The sequence below is a fragment of the Sus scrofa genome, chromosome 7 (assembly GCF_000003025.6).
Source record: "Sus scrofa isolate TJ Tabasco breed Duroc chromosome 7, Sscrofa11.1, whole genome shotgun sequence".
NCBI classification, from domain to species: Eukaryota; Metazoa; Chordata; class Mammalia; order Artiodactyla; family Suidae; genus Sus; species Sus scrofa.
The window spans coordinates 12,927,383-12,949,325 of record NC_010449.5 but is presented as its reverse complement, the minus strand read 5'-3'; the positions used below and the strand labels follow the sequence as shown (position 1 = coordinate 12,949,325).

At 42.1% G+C, this 21,943-nt stretch overlaps 1 long non-coding RNA gene across 1 annotated transcript in view; it reads left to right on the top strand.

Annotated features, from left to right (window-relative positions):
- LOC110261787 overlaps nucleotides 17,181-21,943 on the top strand; it is a 39,289-nt gene continuing 34,526 nt past the window's right edge. The window contains exon 1 of the long non-coding RNA XR_002346329.1: nucleotides 17,181-19,888. This is a non-coding gene — a long non-coding RNA (uncharacterized LOC110261787). The remainder of the gene's footprint in view (nucleotides 19,889-21,943) is intronic.

Here is a 21,943-nt window from a genome sequence, read left to right as displayed (position 1 = left end):
GTTTTCAGTGGGTACCTCAGAAGTTTTTCAGTCACCTCTTGTTCTGATGTTGAGGGAAACATTCTTAACAGGCAGGGTAGCCATTGCCTAAATCTTTTCTTTTTTTTTTTTTTTTTGTCTTTTTAGGGTCACACCCATGGCATATGGAGGTTCCCAAGCTAGGGGTCAAATTGGAGCTACAGCTGCTGGCCTACGCCAGAGCTACAGCAATGCAGGATCCAAGCTGCAACTGCAACCTACACTGCAGCTCATGGCAATGCTGGATCCCCAACCCGCTGAGCAAGGCCAGGGATTGAACCCACAACCTCATGGTTCCTAGTCAGATTCTTTTCCTCTGTGCCACAGCAGGAACCCCCATTGCCTAATTCCTTAGTGTTTTCCCCAAGGTAGGTCCCTCTATCACTCCATCTTTAGATAAACCACCTCCCTTCTGTCAATCAAGAGCATATGGGAGTAAACTCGAGCTGAATCAAGAGACTTGAAGTGGATGCCAGACAGAAAAGTACAAATAGGAGTATTTATAGGATGACAGAAAGGGAGCTGGGAGGAAAATGTATAGGGGAGTATAAACAGACGTGTTTGTCCAAGCAAAGAATTACCTCTCCACATTTTATTTTCATTCAATCATTGCCTTTTCACCAATCCTTGATTTCTTGCCCTTCCACAAATTCTTCTTATATAGCATTTCTGTTTCTTTTACCATTGACTCTCATGTTTTATCCACCTTGGCTTGCTAGCTTGCTTTTTTTACACCCTGTTGGAATATTTATGACTGAGTAGCGTGTAGTGATTTTGGTCATGCATTAATTTCTCTCTAAACACTTTCTATTTCCTTCGTGGCTTTCTCTTCACCAGCTTTATCCTGTTTCATTTCCCTCAGCACTTTCCCCCTTCTTCCAAAATTAGCTCTACTAAAATTTAATGTCTTTAGTCTCCCCTTCTGCTGTGGCTTAAATTCTCCCTGGTATAAACACAACTATTATTAGCCAATCCCGTTGCTGGTGGGCACGTCTGTCGCTCCAGCCTCCCACTCTTCTCACTGTGCCCTTGGTCTTGAAGCCAGACAAACACAGCTGATCTTGCTATACCTCGTGCTCGTGGTTGGCATGAAGCACTAGCTTGTGCAAGGAGTACACCTATTGTGTAAGTATTCTTTGCTGTCAGGGAGTCCTAGTGTGGCATAGAGCAGTGGGTGTCCAGCTGACCACTCTCCTCTCTGATGCTCAGTGGTGCCTAAATTGCTATGACAGTCCATCTTACAGTTCAGCCCCAAATTCCCCTTGGACTGTTAAAAGGGAACATGCTGAAGAAAGCCACAGCCTGATTTTTTTCATGTGCTGCATTTTCTGACACTGCCGAAACACTCACGTGGAATGTGCATGCTTTCTCTCTCAGCTTACCACTTTCAAGATGTTCAGTCTGGGCTTGCTCTCTGCTGTGTTTAGGGTATTTTATTCAGCATTCAACTTGAAAGCTTCATTTGATGGACACGACTGAAAGATGGAGGCAAAAATTGTTGCTGTTTATGCTCCCAGCCTTCTGGAAGAGTGGAAAAATACTCACCTCTCCTGAACATTTGCTCCGCTGCAGTTGCCAAATTATCTAACAACCAGTCACTCTCCAATGTGACAGCATGATATTTATTTTTAAAAAATTATGCATTGTGGTGTCTGTTTCTGTCTATGACAGGTTCCTTATAATAATAGTGGTGATGCTTTTGCCTCTCCACAGTGCCTTTTAATTCAAGAATCTTCTAGTGCTTTGCCCGCTCATCGCCTCTGTGGAATTACATAGACAAGGAAGCAAGGGCAGAGATTAAGTCACAAGAAGGGCAGAGTTGTGTGGTGGGCTCAACCAATCAGAAAGTCTTTTATCCCCATTTTAGCACCTCCCTTTGCCTTCTCTTCCCATCTTCTACAGTCGACACCCTCTCCTGCTTTCTCGTTAGTGGTAACGCTCCCCAAATCCATCTCTTCTTCTCTGCATTTCCCCCACCATTCACAGACTCTGTAAGAGGGATCTGGGGACCAGTAAAGGCCCTTCCACTCTCAAGGCACTGTGATATCAGAAGCCCCATCTTCCTCCTTTGCTCTTTTTTGACCTCACTGGGATATTTAGAATATGAGACAGTAGCAGGTTAGTGTGAGAACTGGCCAAAAAGATGTTCCCTTGCTTAAGGGAGGAAAGACAGCCACGCGTCTGTGGACCCTTCTTCTCAGATAATTCTCTTCCATAGCCCCCTGTAATCCCTGACCCTTTTTTGCTTGTTTATAAATAAGTGGAAAATACATTGCTTCAGTCCCTTCCCACAGATATCCATTTTGAGCAAGAGACTGAGCTGTAGGGGTTCAGCCATGGCACAAAGATGAGTTTAGAGCTTGTTGGCTGCCGTCGAGGAGCTGTGTCCAACAGGAGGATGGGGACGGACCTAAGTACACATACTTCTAGGAGGAATGCAGACCTAGTTAAGAGAAATGCAAGGCTCAGCTGCTGTTGAAAGAGGGGATGGTCACATATAATTGGGGGACCCAGAAAAAAGTTTCATTGAGGAGATGAGCTTGGAGATGGATTTTAGGGGACAAGATGTTAAAAGACAGACCAGGGAAATAACAGAATAAAGATACACAGAGGACATCCACTTTCACTCAAGGGCAGAGTATAAGTAGGGAGATTGGTGGGGGGGCAGGATGGTGGAAATGGCTAAACTGTCAGCTGGAATTTTATACTGGCAGGTCTCGATTGTGGATGAAAATTTCTACCCTCTTTAAAGGTGAAGAGCGGCCTCTGAACAGGGCAGGGCTGAGCAGAGCTATCCTTAGGAAAATCCATCTGCCAATGGTGCATAGAAGAAACAAAGGTAAAGCCACTTATAAAGGGAGTAACTGGGAAATATTTTTGTAAATGAAATAATTGTGATCCCCCAACCTTGCATCCTTGGGCTCAATAGGCCCAGTGGTTTATTTCCAGGGCCCTAAAGTCACTTATTTCCTGTTGTCTATGCAGATCAGTAGCATCCATTACTGGCTATGAGAACCTCAGTAGTAACACCCTTGACTTAACAGCAGGACATTTGTATCATCGTGGAATAGATACAAAGGAGTTCTTAGAGCTTGTTGTAAGGGTGTTTCTCACATCAACAAATGAACATTAATGTCCTTATCCCTTATAGAGACTTAGTGCCATGTGTTCTAAATCTATTTCTAAGAAGAGCTTTCTTCTAAGGTATTCAAGTATGCATTTTAGAAAGAGAAAGAATGAGAAGTGGTCGAACATGCACACCCAGACCATGCATCCAGGCATACATCTATGTATGCTGAGAAATAAAGCCTGTTGGGCTGAGAATGCATATTCCATTGCTCTGTGGGTAATGATCCTGTTCTGTTAGAAGGACCACTCAAAATTGTTGAAGTGTCATCTATTGAAGGGTGGGTGTTCTCTGCCAGGGAACCAAGATCTTGAGTATGCATTTTCCTTTTGGGTGCTCTGTCATTTACTAACATCTCTATTCCTGATTGTTATTGTTGAGTTAATCTTGGAAGATGAATAGCTAACAAATGCCCCAATGGATGCCTGAATGCGTTTGGATTCCCAGAACAGATATGGAGATACGTAGCTTCATTCATTTTCACCTTGTAAGAAAATGTGTCTCTTCTTTGAGGTTCAATGATTGTAACTTTGTATGTGTGTTTGTGTGGGTGTGCCAACAGGAGTTTCTTATCTGCTTTCACAGCATATGGCCAACTAACAAACCAACTACTTACCCCTTCAACAGCAACAACCTAAGCAGGGTAACTGGCCAGAAGTGACTGTTTCCAAGTTTAGTGCATCCTGATGAATGGAACCTTCTCCAGGGTTTGCTAAAAGTTTGTTTTTCAATTGGATCTGTATCAAAAGCCACAGATATGTAAAGTTCTTAGAACTCATTTATTCAAACCATCATGCAGTCAGTGTGGTTTTGCAACTATAATTGTGAGCCAGAGAGAAAAAATCTGACCAAATATATATTAGTCAACCAAATTCATCTTGAAGTGTCATTAAAAAATGTATATTTGTCAGTATCTGCTGTGACACAGGTAGCTAAAAGCAGTTATTCAGTTGGTCTAAAGTAACTGAAAAATCTTGCTGTGTTTTTAATAGCCACTGAGCTGCTACTAAGAGTTTGGCCTATCACTCCAAAATCTGTTTGTTATTATCTTCACAGTGGATCTAAGTATAAATAAAGTTCATTGGTTTCATATTAGTTAACAAATTCATAGATATTTATCATTTGAGGAATTAGAACTATGAAGTTTTGTGCCTTAATAGTATGACTCACTAGTGACCTCAGAAAACAGAATTATTTGGAGCACATCAGAAGCTGAACAACAGGGAATCCCCACTGTGGCTCGGCGGGTTAAGAATCCAGCTAGCATCCATGAGGATGTGGGTTCGATCCCTGGCCTCGCTTGGTGGATTAAGGATCCACCATTGCCACAAGCTGTGGTGTAGGTCACCATAGGCCTGCAGCTCTGATTCGACCCCTATGCCAAAGGTGCGGCCCTAAAAAGAAGAAAAAGAAGCTGAACAACAATTTTGAAACCCTTATCATGAAAAGAATACCTCCAAATACCTTAACAGCATATTCATCCCCTAAATTTTTAATGGCTGGACTGAGATTTGAAGAAGAGGAGAAACATCACTCAAGGTAGAGGAAGCAGCACAGGCAAAGTTCCTGTGGTGGGCAGGAGTGCAGTGGGTAGTATAGATGGAAGGAAGGCTGGTGGAACTGGAGCAGAGTCAGGGGTCAGAGAGAATATAGAGCCTGTTGAGGGGTGGAGACAGGGTGGGAGCAGTCTGTGTGGAGCTCCATTGACCCCGTTAAAAACTTTGTCAAAGCAATGGTGGGCCTTTAAATACTTTAGGGGGAGGGATGATGAAAAACATATGAGTTTTTAAAAGGTCACTCTGACTGTGAATTGGAATAAAAGCTGAATTGAGTGGCCTGGCTCCACAATTGACATGGTGGGGAGGAGTACAAGGCCACCAGCCCAGGGAGTGGCAGACCAGCTTTCGAGCCTCTGTGGGAGCACTGTATAGTTTCAGAGATTTAGTTGCCTGGAAGAAGGTGGGGTTGGGCTGAGGAGCCCCCATAGGGTTGGGACTTAAGCTGTAGCAGCAATGGATTTGGAAGCTAGCTTGATGCCCAAAAGAGCAGGTAGGTCAAGCAACACCACTGCAGATTCTGGAAAGACCCAGAGAAGGCCCCATCAATCAAACAGAAGGAGAAATCCCTAAAGACAGGGTAATCACCCCCAAAGAAATGTCTTTAAACTAGAAGGGACGACAAGCTCACATGTTTTGTGTCATCAGCCTAAGTGCAGCCTAAAGCACAAGATGAAATCAGTAATGGAAAGTGTGTGGTATGTAAATTCAAAACCAATACATAACCAGTTGAGTCAACAGTGCGAAATGACTCACGCAAGGTGCCTTCAAAATTGACTAATCATCTATGATGTGATTTCCTTGTCGATGTCAGCTTCCCTGGATTTGGGGAGCTGCACGTTTGGAAACAGCTGCTGCTCTTGATCATGACTACTCGCTATGGCTCTGAAGGAAGGGAGCTTTGTGAGATGTCATTTTTGACTCAGTTTGAAAACAAGAGAATTGCAGTTAGCATATTAAAATAAATATGTGGCATGTAAGTGTGTTAATTGGTGATAGAAAATGTAACGCTGGATAGCTCAGAAGTTTGCATGGCCCGCAATGCCTTCTCCCCCATGCAAGCTCTTTGGGAAGCCAGATCGCCAGAGAGGGATTGGTGAGTGTGGTATCAGAATTGGATTGGAATGTTTAATGGCACAGAGTCTAATAGTTGAATGGAAACAGAACTCGGCTCAGCCTGAGAGCATCTCCTCCTCTAAGTGGTGCTTGGCTAGGCATTGCCGGGCTTATCTCTAGAAGTTCTCTCTCTCTTTGCACTGTGGTCTTTTCATTTTTGGCCACTGATTCTCAGATATTTGCCCACACAAATGAAGACCCGCTGGTCAAAATTTGCTCTTTCTTTGTATCAAGAGCTTCCTACCAAGCTTAAAATAAGGGCACATCCTGATGCTTTTTATAGTATAAGAACCAAACTCAAGTACCCTTCAGCCTTCATTACAGCAAGTCTTGTTATTTAGAAGTTAACCAGTTGGAAATTCATTGCATAGCAGCCTCCAATGAATGAATATAGTCATTCCATTTATCTGATCGCAAATGTGTCCTTCTCCAAAGGTGAGTAATTCCAATTTTCATGCCTTGGCTGCTGAGTCTGCAGGACGGGCTCTCGTAATCACACACTCTGCAGGGTAAACAGAGAGGCCACGCCAAGAAGTGGGGAATCAGGGAATTGTTACCTGTCCTTCCTTTGTCTCCTTCCTCTTTTCCTATTTCCCTTCTGCCACTCCAAACCCAGCTTCTACGCCTCTCTACTCCAGCACATGTGCACAAAGTCCCTTGGAGGTAGAAAAAAAAACCTGGGAACAGGATGAGACCTCAGACTGCACAGATAAAAGAGCTTTGACATGATTTTGCCCACCGAGTCTTCTGTGCTTCCCCCATGGCTGGTACTTCTCACTGCCATTGATCCAAAGCATCTCCTTACTGGCCTGTCTGCAGCCTTCGCTGTCCTCTCAGTCCCCTTGTTGCCTAACTCATGGCTTCCACTGTCACGTGTTATTCTTCCCTTTCTTCCCTATGTGGGGATGAAGGCAAGTGTGTGTGTGTGTGTGTGTGTGTGTGTGTGTGTGTGTTGAGAGATGAAATTGAATTAGAATGGGCCAGAGTGAACCGAAAGCCAGGGAGCAAGCTGCGTACCCACTACTGCACAGACAGCCCCGTAGAAGAGAGATAGAATTGATGAGAACCCTCGGTAGTTTCCCACAGTCCAATCCCATTGACCTTCATCTTCTTTTTCCAAGCACACCTTCCACACTATGTGAATTTGCCCCTTAAAAAAGGCAGTAAGGATGAGATGGCATCAGCATATGCCAACATACTCTGCTTCTACTTACTCCCGCGACTAAGGAGACTGAGGTTCAGCTCTGGGCCCAAGACATGCATTAAAGCACCATATCACATCACCTAACCCCAAGCCCTGCCTTTGGCTGGTCTGTTGAAACAGCAGCTGGCCTCCTGACCTAGGCCCTCCCTGGACAATGGAGGTAGAGACTGATGAGGAGGCTCGGCAGGGACCCTTTGAATGAATTACACGGGTTTCGGGTAACATCCTTGATGCATCATTTCCATTTGAACAAGTAAATAGGCAGACACTTACTAACAAAGGTAGCCAGTGATGATAAGCTGGATACTTGATAAATATAGTCAGTCATGATCAAGTTGCTTTGAGGTATGCTTTCTTTTTTTTTTTTTTAATTTATTTTTTCTTCGAGTTTTATTGATGTGATTGACACACAGCACTATATAAGTTTAAGGTATGCAGCGTGATGATTTGTCTGAAGTGGTTTTCTGCTGGGCCTCTGCTTCTGCTGAGGCTTCTCAAGTATTCTTTGTGGTCTTGGGCCTTGGCTTCCCTTCCAGGGTGTTTTTACAGGAACATGATGGCAGCATCTCAGTGCTCAGAAATAATTACCAACTAAAAACAGAAATGAAGAAAAAAATTGCTACTTTAGGAGAATGACAGGTTGGCAGGTAGAAGGTGGAATAGGGATGAGAATTATCTGCTTTAGTGATGCTCATTCCGCGGCCATCCTCCCATTAAATTAGAGGCATGACTGAGATGGAGTTTCCGTTCACACGCCCATTTGAGCCCTCTCTGTTTCCTCTGCGCTCCAGGACTAATCAGTTCCTTTAAAAAGTGTCTTCAGGCCAAAAATTTCCCTGCTTGACATTCCATCCAAAGGTGAATTGCCAGCAAAGTTTGAGACAAATTGTAATTGTATTTGCATCTGCTTCCCAATATGTACAAGTTTACTCTCCCAGTCAATTTTCATTTTTGAGAGTTTTCTCTGCAGCTCAGTTACAGTCACTGACATTTGATAACAGACTTTTGCCTGCTGCATTGTCTAAGGAGTAGCTATATACATATATATGGCTTTATATAAATGTATAGCTTTTTAGGGCCTCAGCTGCAGCATATGGAAGTTGCCAGTCTAGGTGTCTGATCAGAGCTACAGCTGCCAGTCTACACACCATGGCCACAGCAATGTGGGATCTGAGCTGCGTCTGCAACCTACACCACCGCTCATGGCAACGCCGGATCTCCAACCCACTGAGCGAGGCCAGAGATCGAACTCACATTCTCTTGGCTATTAGTCAGAGTCATTTCTGCTGTGCCACAACGAGAACTCCAGGAGGAACTATTTTTAAAAGAGGGAGAGTAAACATCATGGCATTATTGTACCAAGTTAAGTCACATAAATGAAGTATAATAAGTATTAGCAAAAATGTTAACTGGAATTATATTTATATCATAATAGATAGAGATGGATGGACAGACAGAGTCATGTTCGTTTATATTTACTGATAATCTAGATAGATACATTCATCTCTTCATCAGTGAGGAAGCTAATTTTAAGTTTGACAAATAGATTAGGGTTTTGCCTTGATATGTGCCTTCGTTTCCCTGTAGATTAAAGGACTTGCATTCTTCTTTGGAGGAACATAGATTCTACCTTTAGACCTCGGCCCATTGATTCATGCACAGCCTTCCTGCTTGGAGAATGTTCCAAGCCACATTGCTTGGGCTGTAACCAAGGATGTCTGTAACCTGGCAATCTTGTGACCTGGGAGATGTCTTTGAAGGTTATCCCAACATCAAATCCATCATGTCTCAGGGTGGCAGGATCCTAGTATGTGAAGCCATCCCAAGGAAGGTAGCAAAGCTGACCAGAATATAGCACCTGGTGAACAGGTCCGGGTGTTGGAGTTTTTATGTGGAGTTTCACCAAGGTTTCCCATTGCCAGAGGTGCTTCTTTGAATGACTCCAGACCAAAGCGCTCTCCTTAGCGGCACTAACCAGTCGTGGGGCCACTTTGCCAGGATGGAAATATTATCATTTTCCTTTCATAAAGAACAGAAAGGCATGTTTGACTAGATCTTATAGGCAGAGAGCCCTTTTCCTTCTTTACAAGTCAACACATAACTTAAATTTGTAAGAAAGAAAGAAACAAGCCATTTAGCCTTACTTGTCCTGTTTTAATTTATGCATTCTCTTCTTCATTTTCTTGGATCTAGAAAGAGAAGGAATGAGAGAAGACTGGATTTTTTAAAAGATGTGTCTGTTTTCATCGAATTTGATGACTGTTATTATACCAAACATTAGAAATGTGTTAAGAGGAAATATTTGTTTACACCTTAAGCTGTATAAAAAGCAATATTGCTTCAGTCTTGTTAAATCAATTACTCTCCGGGCTTTCAGGAGTTGGCAAGCAATTTTGCATGCCCTCAAAAAGAGCTGAAGTTGCAGAATTATTATTTAAAACCTATATGATTCATCCCCTCCAAAAAAACAAATATAATCCCTTCTGAAATCCAGATTGGACCATTTCAATAGCAAACACATTCATTTATTATTTCTGGCACTGCCTTGGTGTGAGGGACTTCTTTGGCCATTCATTCGGGCCCAGCTTTCATAATGAAATCTATCCCTTAGATAAAGGAAAATAAACAGACTTGGTACCTTAGGCTAACATGATTTTCTGAGTTTCAGAGGGCAGCAGATTGTTTATTTTTTTCCAACCTGATAAATTTCCGAGGCAAAATGATTTATCTCTGTCCAGTTCTTCTCGGGATATTCACAGGGCAGAAAGTGGATTAAGGAAGAAGTTGAGAATGGGCTGAAATAGAAAAGGAAGGAGCTCTATGGGCAGTACTGAATTGACGGTGGCCTAACCCGATTACTGTGTATCCTCTAAAGAGAGCAAAAATCAAATTAAATTGGAGAAAAAGAAAGTGCAAAGAGAAGGAAATTGCACTATTTTGGTCTAAGGGAGATTGCATTGTAGGGTTAATAGAATTTAGATGGCAACATCATTTTTAAAACTAGATTGGCTTATGCCTATAATTCCTGTTCACAGGCAGGGTTTGTGTATGTCTTTCTCTGACATGACACAAGAAAAAAAAATGTTCACAAATGATAATTGCCTAGTGCCAGCAGTCACATCATTCCCTTTCAAAAGAGAACAGGGAAAAGAGCTGTTGCCAAGGCAAGCTTGGAGGCTGTGAGGCCCCAGAGTTCTCCATCATCTGAGGTCCCACCCACAGCCTGTCATTTCTCTCCAAGGCATCTGTTTGGCAGCTGGGAAGCCTGGCTTGGAGGAACTGCCCAGCTGGGCTCCATCTAGTCCAACTACCTTCTCTGTTCCCAGCAACCCCATGGCCTTGGGAGGCTCATCCACTCTCTGGAGGAGGTGCCCCAAAGTATCACCAATACTTTTATCCTCCAGAGACAGGACACACATAGACATGTGAGCAAGCCAGGAAGAGTCCAAGATGAATGTGAATAAATGTCAAACTGGGATTTGGACCAGCTGAGCACATCACAGAAGGTGGCTGTGATCAGTAGGAGAAACGAGTGGAGTTGGGGCTACCGAGGCTGCAACTTCACATCCCCCGGCCTGCCTTATCACAGTAAGGGCAGCGTGTACAGCGCGTTGAGTGTGCACCAGGTTGGGGCAGAAGCACTTCAGTGCCTCACAGCAATCCTGGGAGTGGTCAAGTGCTGAGAAGGAAGAGTCTCTACCTCCCCCATGATGCAATTAGTTAGCACTTGGTCCAAACATGCGCTATCCTTCGCATCATCTTCCCCGACTGACAGATGAGGAAACCAAAGCTAGGCGGCAGTGAGTGATAGGTAATTACCACTAAGATCCGAATTCTAATGTGGGCTAGACTCCAACGCCCCTTCCCTTGACTTTGATGTCTTTTTTTTTTTTTTTTTTTTGTAATGATTTTTATTTTTTTCCATTACAGCTGGTTTACAGTGTTCTGTCTGCTCTGTGGTGAGCGGACAGGTGTGTACAGCCCTGTGATCTCTATCTGTAACTTTGAACCCCATCTCCATTAAATGCCACAGTGAGACCTGCAGGAGGAAGTTTGAAGAGAAGGTTCACGGCGGGAAGAGAGACTTCAGAGAATGGTTAGGGTTGAATAGGCAAAGAGGTGGAGATGGAGGAGAGGGGCTGGGAGACGGTGCGTGGGGCAGTCCAGGGGGAGGCTGATAGTTAACTGGAAAATAAAATAGGACATGAAGGAAATGAAGCTTGTATCCCAGTCTTACTGTCCACGCACTGCCAGGCTTGTGCCACACCTGCCTCCTCAGACACACAATTCCCGCTGGGCTTTTCTTAGCTTTTCCAGGGGGGTTATGTGTTCAGTAGGTCACAAAACCCCAGTGGGTCATGGGACCTTGATCTAGTTCAGCCCACTGGAGTAACATCCTCTACCGGAGAAGCATTTCCAGGGACGGGGAACTCACTACTTCTCAAGGGAGCCCAGTTCTTTGGTGGGTAGCTTTTCTTCCTAGAAAGCACTTGCTTTTGGAATCTCTGCTTCTTGAGCCCCCTGAGTGTTTAAAGACTGCTATCCTGTACTGAGTTTCTGCCTCTCCAGGCCAAATAAATCCAGTTTTCCCATTTTTAAACCTATTTCCCTGCTGATCTGCATATAACAGGAATTTTCCACAGCTGAATACTGACCCTTTGTATTAGGAGTAGGTGGCTCTTAGGAACAGGTTTCAGACACCTAACATAGTTGAGCTCATAGAGACAGAACAGAGAGTGGTGGTTGCCAGGGGCTGGGAGGAGGGGGGATACTGAGTTGTTTAAAGTGTACAGAGTTCTGGAGATTGGTTGAGAAACAACGCGAATTTACTTAACACCAGGAAACCGCACACTTAAAAATGGTTAGGATGGTAAATCTTATGCTATGTATATTTACCATAATTTTAAAATATTTTTTTCATTAGCTTTGATATCCTTTCCTTTATAGTTTTTGTCTTTGCATCATGCTTAGAAAGTCTTTTCTTACCTCCACAAGATGAAAATATTTATCTGTATTTTCTTTTCTTCTGTGGTTGAGTGTGGGATATTCAGGTGCTGCTGATTCAGTTCAGAAAGATATTGTCAGTGATCCATCCTTCTTAGTCTCCTCTTTTATCTATTTATTATTCCCTTTAGTCTCCATTTCCTATTGCATTTCCTCCCCTCCATAAAGCCATTCTAAGGTGCTGAATATGTATCTTTTCCATTTGCATATGTTTTTGCTAAATACGTATTATATAATGTTCACACATTTAATTGACATAAATGATATTGTGTGATATATCTCATTATGCTTCATACTTGTTTCACTCAGCATTGCATTTTAAAGATCCATCATTCGTGTTTTGTGCATTTGGTTCGTTGCTTCTCATTTCTGCTCAGTCCTCCTTGATGTGCATCTAGCATTTCACCAATCGACTCTTCCGGCACTGCACACTCCAACACCTCCAGCTTCCCATCACAAACAATACTACTGCATCCGCTCATAGATGTGTGATAGGGATTTAATTGCATCAAAATGAAGGACTCCAACAAAGACCAACCTTAATAAAATAGGTATTTTTGAAATGACAAAGGCAAATAGTATTTGCACTGTGTAAATTAACAAGGGATTAATATCTAGAGTACATGGGAACCTTCTCAAATCAAGAAGAACCATACAGAAACCCCAACAGAAATTGGGGAAAGGGTATAAGCAGGTATTTTATGAAAATGGAAACCCCCCAAACCAAAAAGTATTTGAAGAGTGTTCAAATTCATTAAGAATCTGAGAAATACATTTTAAACAAACTTATGTCTTATTAGAACGGTTTAACTCAGAAACTAGATAATATCAGGTATTAGTGTGGATTTGCAGACATGGAACTCTTGCACTGCCAGTGGGAGAATAAACTGTGGTCAAATTAAGAACTCCCTCTCCCCTGACCTTGAAATTCCACTCTTCCGCCAGCACTTTTATAGTTTGGGGGGTTGTTTATTTTTAGCACATAAATATTCAATCCATCTGGGATTTATTTTGTTGTAGAACATAAGTATTGAGAAATATTTATTTTCCCCAAATGTTTGGCCAGTTGACTTAACGTTTTGGGTAACACTACCTTTTCCTCCAGTGTCACTCTATCATTTACTAACTTCTTATAGATTCCTGGGTCTGTTTCGAGGTGTTACGTCTCTAAACAGCATGTCTCATATCTCAGGGCTGCCAAGCAGTGACCCATTTGGAGACTGTTTAATCCCTCCTGTGCTTTGTGCTTTGATGTCGAGAGCCATATACTAACTACAGAGCCAAAGAAAAAGCAGTCACAGAAACAAAGGCTGTTTTTTTTTTCTTGATACTTATTTTTGTTGTTGTTATTGTTATTTGCTTTTTAGGGCCACACCCACGGCATATGGAGGTTCCCAGGCTAGGGGTCCAATTAGAGCTACAGCTGCTGGCCTATACCAGAGCCACAACAATGCCAGATCTGAGCTGCGTCTGCAACCCACACCACTGCTCATGGCCATGCCAGATCCTTAACCCACTGAGCAAGGCCAGGGATTGAATCTACAACCTCATGGTTCCTAGTTGGATTCATTTCCGTTGCGCCACGACAGGAACTCCTTTTTTCTTGGTACTTATAAATTCCTATTGGATGGAATTTTGGTTTCTGGCTGTTATTCTTAAATGAGACCCTTTTCACATTCCTTTCTTTCTTCCTGGTTTCCCCACCTTCTGGTAGCATCTTCTTACCTCCCTTTCTTTGATTCAAGAAGTTAGATTTTAAAATATCTCTCCTTCTTCCTCTCTCTCTCTCTCTCTCTCTCTCTCTCATTGAGAGTCCAATTACTCCTATTTCAGAAAGAAAGATTAAGGTCTTGAACAGAGTTTGGAAACCAGAAAACCGCTGTGGAGATCAGCAATTTAGCAGTTTGAAGATTTCGCTTAGCCCAAATTAAAAACAAAACAAAAGAAAACCTTCAGAATGGAAGTGGCTCCTTGGTTCATAATAGCAAGTCTGGTGGCTCTCACACAAGTTCTTTATTCCACGCACAAGCTCAGTTCAATTGCCAGAAACAAGATGTCTGACCACAGAAGGTTAAAAGCTCAAGGAGTGGCTCAGACACCTGAAAACCATCTTTACATCAGGGAGATCAAGTCATATTTCAAGGATGCAAGAAAGTGTGCTCTGCCTGAAGAGTGTCAGCCACTTTAGTTTTAAAAGACACAGATAGCACTCAGAGATTGTCAATCATTTCCTGAGAAAAGAGACAAGAAACTTTTAACATGTAAATTGCCAATATTTTTCCATGACAAGGTAAGTAAAAAAAAAATTTTTTTTAAATGATTATTTCCCAGAACAAAAGGCCAAGTCTCATCCATGAGAATATTTGGAATAGCATTACCAGTTAGATTAAATAATGATGGTGATGATACTAATAATTGTAATAATAACAAATAAATCTATTAAAGCATAAAGAAAAAGATCTGGTGGGACTTCTCTTGACTGCAATGTTGTGTAGGCAACTTGGAGACAGACAGTGTGCTAGAAAAGGAAACTTCCGGATGGAGAAGGCCGACAACAAAATTGTGCCATCCCGTCCAGCAGCCACCAGATACATGGGGCTATTTACATTTAATTAAAGCTTTAGTTTTAGTCACACTAGGCATATTCCAGGTTACTCAACAACACCATGCGGCTCTGTGGCTGTTATTTTGGATAGCACACATATGGAACATTCCCATTATCACAATAATTTCCATTATTGCCGGACACCGCTGATTAGACCCTTGCTACTCAAAAGTACGGCCATGGGCCAGCAGCACTGTTGTCACCCAGGAGCAGGGCAGGCTTCCTGGGCATGCAGCCCGTGGAATGGACCAGGGCCTCGTGCTTGGAAGGACTCGTCCCTTGCATTAATGCTTTGTGGTCGCCATCTTGAAATTGTTAATTTTTGAACAAGAGGTCCTAAATTTTCATTTGAATCAAGCCCCACAAATTATGTAGGCAGTTCTGCTTGGGAGCTTGTTACAAATGCAGAACCTTCAGCGGTTATACCGGCTGAATCAGAATCTGAATTTTAAGATCATCTCCAGTCGACTCTTACAGACATTAAACTTCAAGAACTAGGATTTAGAAGAGTAATTCTCAACCATTTTAAATCTACAAACTCTTTCTTTAAATTGACTAAAATTTGCACATATCCAGATGTATGAAACAGGTTCACATAATTATGCCCATCTGGCAATGTGTGTAGGCATTGTCCAGCTGTAAATAACACCTAGTTATTTGGGGATTCCCTAGGATTTTATAGAGCTTGAACATCTTTTATCTAGGACTTCTTGGTTGGAGACAGTTTGTAATGCTGAGACAACTCTTGATCGTATATCCAAGGACTGAAAAATCCCAGGTGAGTCAACTTTCTTGGAAAAAGCAAATTAGAGCCATGGTAGCCATGGTATGGTGCAATCTTTATACATGATATTAGCCAGCCCATGTTAGTGCTTATGAGAGCACTTTTCCCGCTTCATTTTGGGCACTTCACCATGTTACCTCATTTAAACTTCACAGCACTGTAAAGGATGGGCTGGCATTAAGTGCCTCTTACACACAAGTAAGTGAGGCTTAGATTGGTAAGTAACTTACCTGAGCCAAAGCAGGATTTAAACCCAGAGTTAGGTTTAGGATGGGATGAGTGATGCAATCTCCTCGGGTGGAGCATGTAAGAGGGAGGAGATGCAAAAAACTCAGTAATCAAGGTAAATAGTGTTTAAATTCAGCGTATTTTTTAAGAAGTCTAAATGAATGCAAAAATAACTATGATGAACAAAAATCATAATTTTAAATAAAGACATACTGTTGCTGGTTTATTTTGCAATCCTGCATTATTGTGTAACAGGAACAGTTGTTTCCAATCAGCTCATGGTTCCCAGCTGAACATCAACCTTGAGTCCCCCTTGCATTGATGGTCAAGGGTGACCGTAGAATAGATTGGGCAGACTTTATATACAGTCTTGATTTATTTTTTTTAATATAATTTTTTTCATTATGTTTGGTTTACAGTGTTCTGTCAATTTTCTACTGCACAGCACGGTGACCCAGTTACACATACATGTATAGATTCTTTTTTCTCACATTATCATGCTCCATCATAAGTGACTAGATATAGTTCCCAGTGCTACACAGCAGGATCTCATTGCTTATTCATTCCAAAGGCAATAGTCTGCATCTATTAACCCCCAATTCCCAACCAATCCTGCTCCCTCCCCCTCCCCCTTAGCAACCACAAGTCTATTCTCCAAGTCCATGATTTGCTTTTCTGTGGAAGGGTTCATTTGTGCCATATATTAGATTCCAGATAAAAGTGATATCATATGGTATTTGTCTTTCTCTTTCTGACTTTCTTCACTCAGTATGAGAGTCTCTAGTTCCATCCATGTTGCTGAAAATGGCATTATTTTGTTCTTTTTATGGTTGAGAAGTATTTCACTGTATGTGTATACCACATCTCCTTAATACAATCATCTGTCAATGGACATTTAGGTTGTTTCCATGTCTTGGCTCTTGTGAATAGAGCTGCAATGAACATGCGGGTGCATGTGTCTTTTTCAAGGCAAGTTTTGTCCAGATATATGCCCAAGTGTGGGATTGCTGGGTCATATGGTAGTTCTATGTATAGATTTCTAAGGTACTTCTATACTGTTTTCCATAGTGGTTGTACCAACTTACATTCCCACCACCAGTGCAGAAGGGTTACTTCTTCTGCACACCCCCTCCAGCATTTGCTATTTGTGGACTTATTAATGATGGCCATTCTGACTGGTGGGAGGTGGTATCTCATTGTGGTTTTGATTTACATTTCTCTAATAATCAGTGATGTTGAACATTTTTTCATGTGCTTGTTGGCCATCTATAGATCTTCTTTGGAGAAATGTCTTCAGGTCTTTTGCCCATCTTTCATTTGGGTTGTTGGCTTTTTTGCTGTTGAGTTGTATATGTTGTTTGCATATTTTAGCGATTAAGCCCTTGTCAGTTGCATCATTTGAAATTATCTTCTCCCATTCTGTAAGTTGTCTTTTTGTTTTCTTTTTGGTTTCCTCTGCTGTGCAAAAGCTTGTCAATTGGATTAGGTCCCATTGGTTTACTTTTGCTTTGATTTCTGTTGCTTTGACCTGAGAAAACATTTGTAAGGTTGATGTCAGAGAATGTTTTGCCTATGTTCTCTTCCAGGAGTTTGATGATGTCTCAGTCTTGATTTCTGATTGCAGGGATTTTATTAACTTTTTTCATTTTGTCCGAACTAGGGAAGGACATTTTGATAAGTATATATAGAGGTCAAATTTTTTCCTTTTGCCTCAGGCTGCAGCATGGCTTTCCACTCCCAGTTTTGTCAGATTTCAGATCCCAAGTTGAAAGTCTACACCTGTGGCTCTGAAGCCTGGCTGTACCTTAAAATCACCCAAGGAACCATCAACACATCCTCATGCCTGGGACCCATCCCCAGGGTTCCCTTCACTTTATCTGGTGGTTCTCAGTAGGTCCTAGCATTGGTTTGTTGCAAAACTCTCCAGTTCATTCTAATGTCTGGCCAAGGGTTGACAATGATTTTGCTGCATTGCACTGGCACCCTTGAGGGGTGGCAGGAATCCAGCACCCAAAATGAAACTCTCTCTGAGCTTTCTGTAAGGTGAGGTCAGCTGGAAAACACAACCTGTGTCAGATTGGAACAAGAATCATAGAATTTTAGAGCTAGACAGTGCCTTTTAGATAGACAGTCATAGATTGTCTAAAAGCTAGATAATGTCTATCTAATTGTCTATCTAAAAGCTAGATAATGCCTTAGGAATCATAGATTGCCAGTTTTACTAATGAGAAAACAGAGGCTCAAATATTGTATGATGTCACATAGATGTGGAGTCTTAAAACAAAAAATAAAACTTAAGCTCAGAGATAGGGAAAACAGATCAGTGGTTGACAGATGGGCAAAATGGATAAAGGTGATCAAACAGTACAAACTTCCAGCTATAAAATAAATAAGTCATGAGGATGAAATGTACAGCTTGGTGACTATACTCAATGATACTACACTATATTTGAAAGTTGCTAAGAGGAAATCTTAAAAGTTCTCATCATAAGGAAAAAAAATTGTAACTCTGGTAAGGAATGCTAACTAGACTTGTGATTATTTTGCAATATAGACAAATATCGAATCATTATGTTGTACACTCGAAACTAATATGCATAATATTATATGTCCATTATACATCAATTAAAGAAAAAGAGGCTGAGAAAGGTGACCCCCAAATTGCACACAAGGGGCAGAGAGACGGGAGCAAAAGCTTTCCGGAACTCAGCCCAAGCTCTTTTCAAGGCCCCCATCAGAGAAAAAAACACTTCCCTCTCTCACCAAAAAGAAATGAAAGCCCCCAGAGTCAGTGATTTTCCCTCCAGTCAGAAGAATTATAGTAAAAATTGTCTATTTAGTTCAGGATCTAAAAACATTTTTTCAGGACAATTGGGATTAATCTGAACCCTTTAGGAAAAGGAACAGCCTGCAGGCAAATATTTGGTTGGATGATCGGCATAATGTTTTAAGAAGTGGACCCAACATTTAAACGTGGAGAGATGTCACCTAAAATTTTAGATAAACTTCTTCTCCCGCGGCCTTGGGATACTTGGCACTTGAACCTGCATTCCTGACAGTAACAACTGTCACTGCCCATTGTAGGAAGCCTCCACCGCTTCCGGCCGCATTCAGGACTCTAGGCTGGCTCAGTGTCACTGCAAAACGTAAAAGGAAAGCAGACATCCGTGCAATGCCAGAATCCTCTACTCTTGTCTATTTCAGGCATTTGTATTATCTATTTGGCCGGGTAATATTTGAGTTTGCAGCCCATGAGCTCCCTGTCACAGGCATCATGCCCCAACTCTGGGGCAAAAGAGCAGTTCCTGGGCTCCCTTCTGAAAGAGCTGCGCCGGCCAGGTGGTGAGGCGGTTTTCTGCAGTGGAGACCTGAGCAAGGCCCTCTTCCGAAGAGCCGGGGGAGGGCTGGATCTTCTCTTCTTGGGTTTAGCTGTCAATCATCCCAACTCCGCAGACAGTTCGATATTTTCATTAGAAATCTCTGCTCTACGTCGCCAAGGTTTTTCTTCCTGCTGGCTTGCTTTTCTTCCATCCCGGGATGCCCTTCCTCTTTTCATCTAAAATCCATGGGTCCTTCCAGGTTTAGCTTCCTGGATTACTCTGATCCATGGTGTTCTCTCCCTTCTCAGAAACTTCTCCTAAGGCACCACGTCAATAGGGAAACCCTATTGCTCTTTTTTGATTTCCCCAGGCCGGGGATAAGCTCCTTAAGTTTGCCTGCTTGTAATTCCTTTGAATCCTCCCTAACACCCAGGACGGTGCTGGACAAACAGGATAGTCACAACACACCCTGTGCTTTTCAGCTCAGGATCCCCTCCGCCTCCCTCCAACCGGCCAAGCAGGCGCTGCAGCTCCCACTTGCAGGCACTAGAGGTCGCTCGGCCACACACATCTTGCCCTGCCCAGGTTCCGGGCTGCACACAGATTACTAGCGCCTCTGGAAGTAGGGCAAGCTCGTTTATTTCCTCTCCAACATAGCCTCGGGCCATCAGAGCGTCTCATGTCAGGGTCCCTGCCGAGCAAGCTGCAGAATGAAAACACTGCGAATAAGAAAGGTCACTGCATCCGCTCTGCACATTTACTTCTCACCTGAAATCTCTGCTTCACTAGCAACGACCTGGCTCAGGCTGTGAACACTGCCTGAGTCGATGTTCCAGCAGGAGGGAGAAGAAATCTATGACTACTGCGCATATGCGTGTGTACTTACAGATTATTGCCTCAGGTCCGTGGTCCAGCGTTGTGACAAGGTAGGTTTCTATCCCCTTTCCTCTCCTCCAGTTCCCAGGAAGGTTCTCACCAGGGCACTGAGGCTCCCACTCTGTTTTGCTTTGGCTACTATTGTTCTCCACAAATAACAAGAATGACCTTTTATAACAGGCCTACCAAATTGCTCAGCCTTGAAGTAAAGAAAGCAGTCACGTTTTATTTGAGGGACTTGATGGATCCAAAGCAACCTTAGTAAGGGAGCACAGTAGGTCTTAAAATGGGAGAGATGCCACAGAAGGTGGGAAGGGCAGAAGTTTCACTACCTAAGGTAATACTGATCATGTATCCCCAGGTGCCCAGCATGGTGTCACGTTGACATCGCAGACCACCATGCTGATACTGGTTGAGTCAAGGTGATTGTAGAGGCGTGGCAAATAATATAGTCATCACTGGATCACTGGGAGGAAAGCTTGAAATAGGGAAAACCTGGACCCCAAAGCCCTAAGCACAAGCATTCTGAGTGGGATAGTGTGTTTCAGAGCCATTTCACTGATTGCTTCTGAATAGCATTCAGAATTTGTGTGTTTATTTTATCCATTAAAAGGATGCACTTATTAGTAGTGTAGCATCTCTGAAGCTAGACTCCCTCATTGGGAATCACAGCTTTGACATTTACAAGTCATGGCTTAAACTCTATACCTCAGTTTACTCATCTGTAAAACAGGACTATTAATGATACCTCTGTCGCAGGGTTACTATGAAGATTAAATGAGTTGATATATGTAACATGCTTAGAATAGTGTCAGACACATAGTAAGCACATATGTAAACATAAGCTTCAAAATTATCTATTTCACACAGTATACCATAAAGCCCCTCTTTTCCAGGCTTGGCTGTGTCTGAAATGAAGAATGCCAGAAGTTTTTTGTTTTTTTTTCCAATTGATACCAAAACAGTGACAATGTCACTTTTGGTTCAACAAGTCTTTCCTTTCCTACAGTCAAGTTTATAATTATCTTAAAAGCATTTCTTTTCTTTTCATCCCTCCCCCCCCTTAAATGAAAGATCTAAAAAACATAAAGAACAAAACAAAGCATTGCTTCTTTGAAAAGATCAACAAAATGGACAAACCTTTAGCTAGAAAAAAAAAGAGAAAGGACTCAAACAAGTAAAATTAGAAATGAAAGAGGGGTCATGACCACCAATTTTACAGAAATAAAAAGGACTGTAAGAGAGGATTGTGGACAACTGTATGCCAAGAAATTGAATAACCTTGATGAAATGGACAATTTCTAGAAACACAACCTATCAAGACCCAGTCATGAAGAAATAAAACATCTGAACAGACCTATAACTAGTAAGGAGATTTAATCAGTAACAAAAAGCCTCCCAATAAAGCAAAGCCTAGGACCAGATGGCTTCTTTGGCACATTCTACCAAAAATTTAAAGAAGAGTGACATTAGTCCTCCTCAGACTTTTCCAGAAATTGGAAAGGAGGGAATACACCCAGGCTCTTTTTAGGAGGGCAGCATTGCCGTGATACTAGAACCAGACAAAGCCTCTACAAGAAAAGAAAACCACAGACCCTGAGGAATATTGCCAAAAACAGTCTTAACAAGATACTATGAAACAGAACTCAACAGCAGGCTTAATACAGCGAAAAAGCCAATACTACTCCAAATAGTCTACAGGTTCGATGCAAGATCCCAATAAATTTTTTTTTTTGCATAAACAGAAAAATCCATTCTAAAATACAAATAGAATCTCAAGGGACCCTGAAACCCTGAATAGCCAAAACAATCTTGAAAAAGGACAATGTTGGAGCTCTCACACTTCTTGATTCCAAAATTACTACAAAGCCACAATAATCAAAACAGTGTTGTACGGGCATCAAGTCAGACGTATAGACCAATGAAATTAATAGAAAGCCCAGAAAAACTCACATAGACAAATGTTTTTTGTAAATGTCAAGACCATTCATTGCAAAGGACAGTCTTTTCCAAAAAACAGTGCTGGGAAAGTGGATATTCACATGCTCAATAATGAAGTTAGACCCTTTTCTTATACCATATACCAAAATTAATTCAAAATCAGT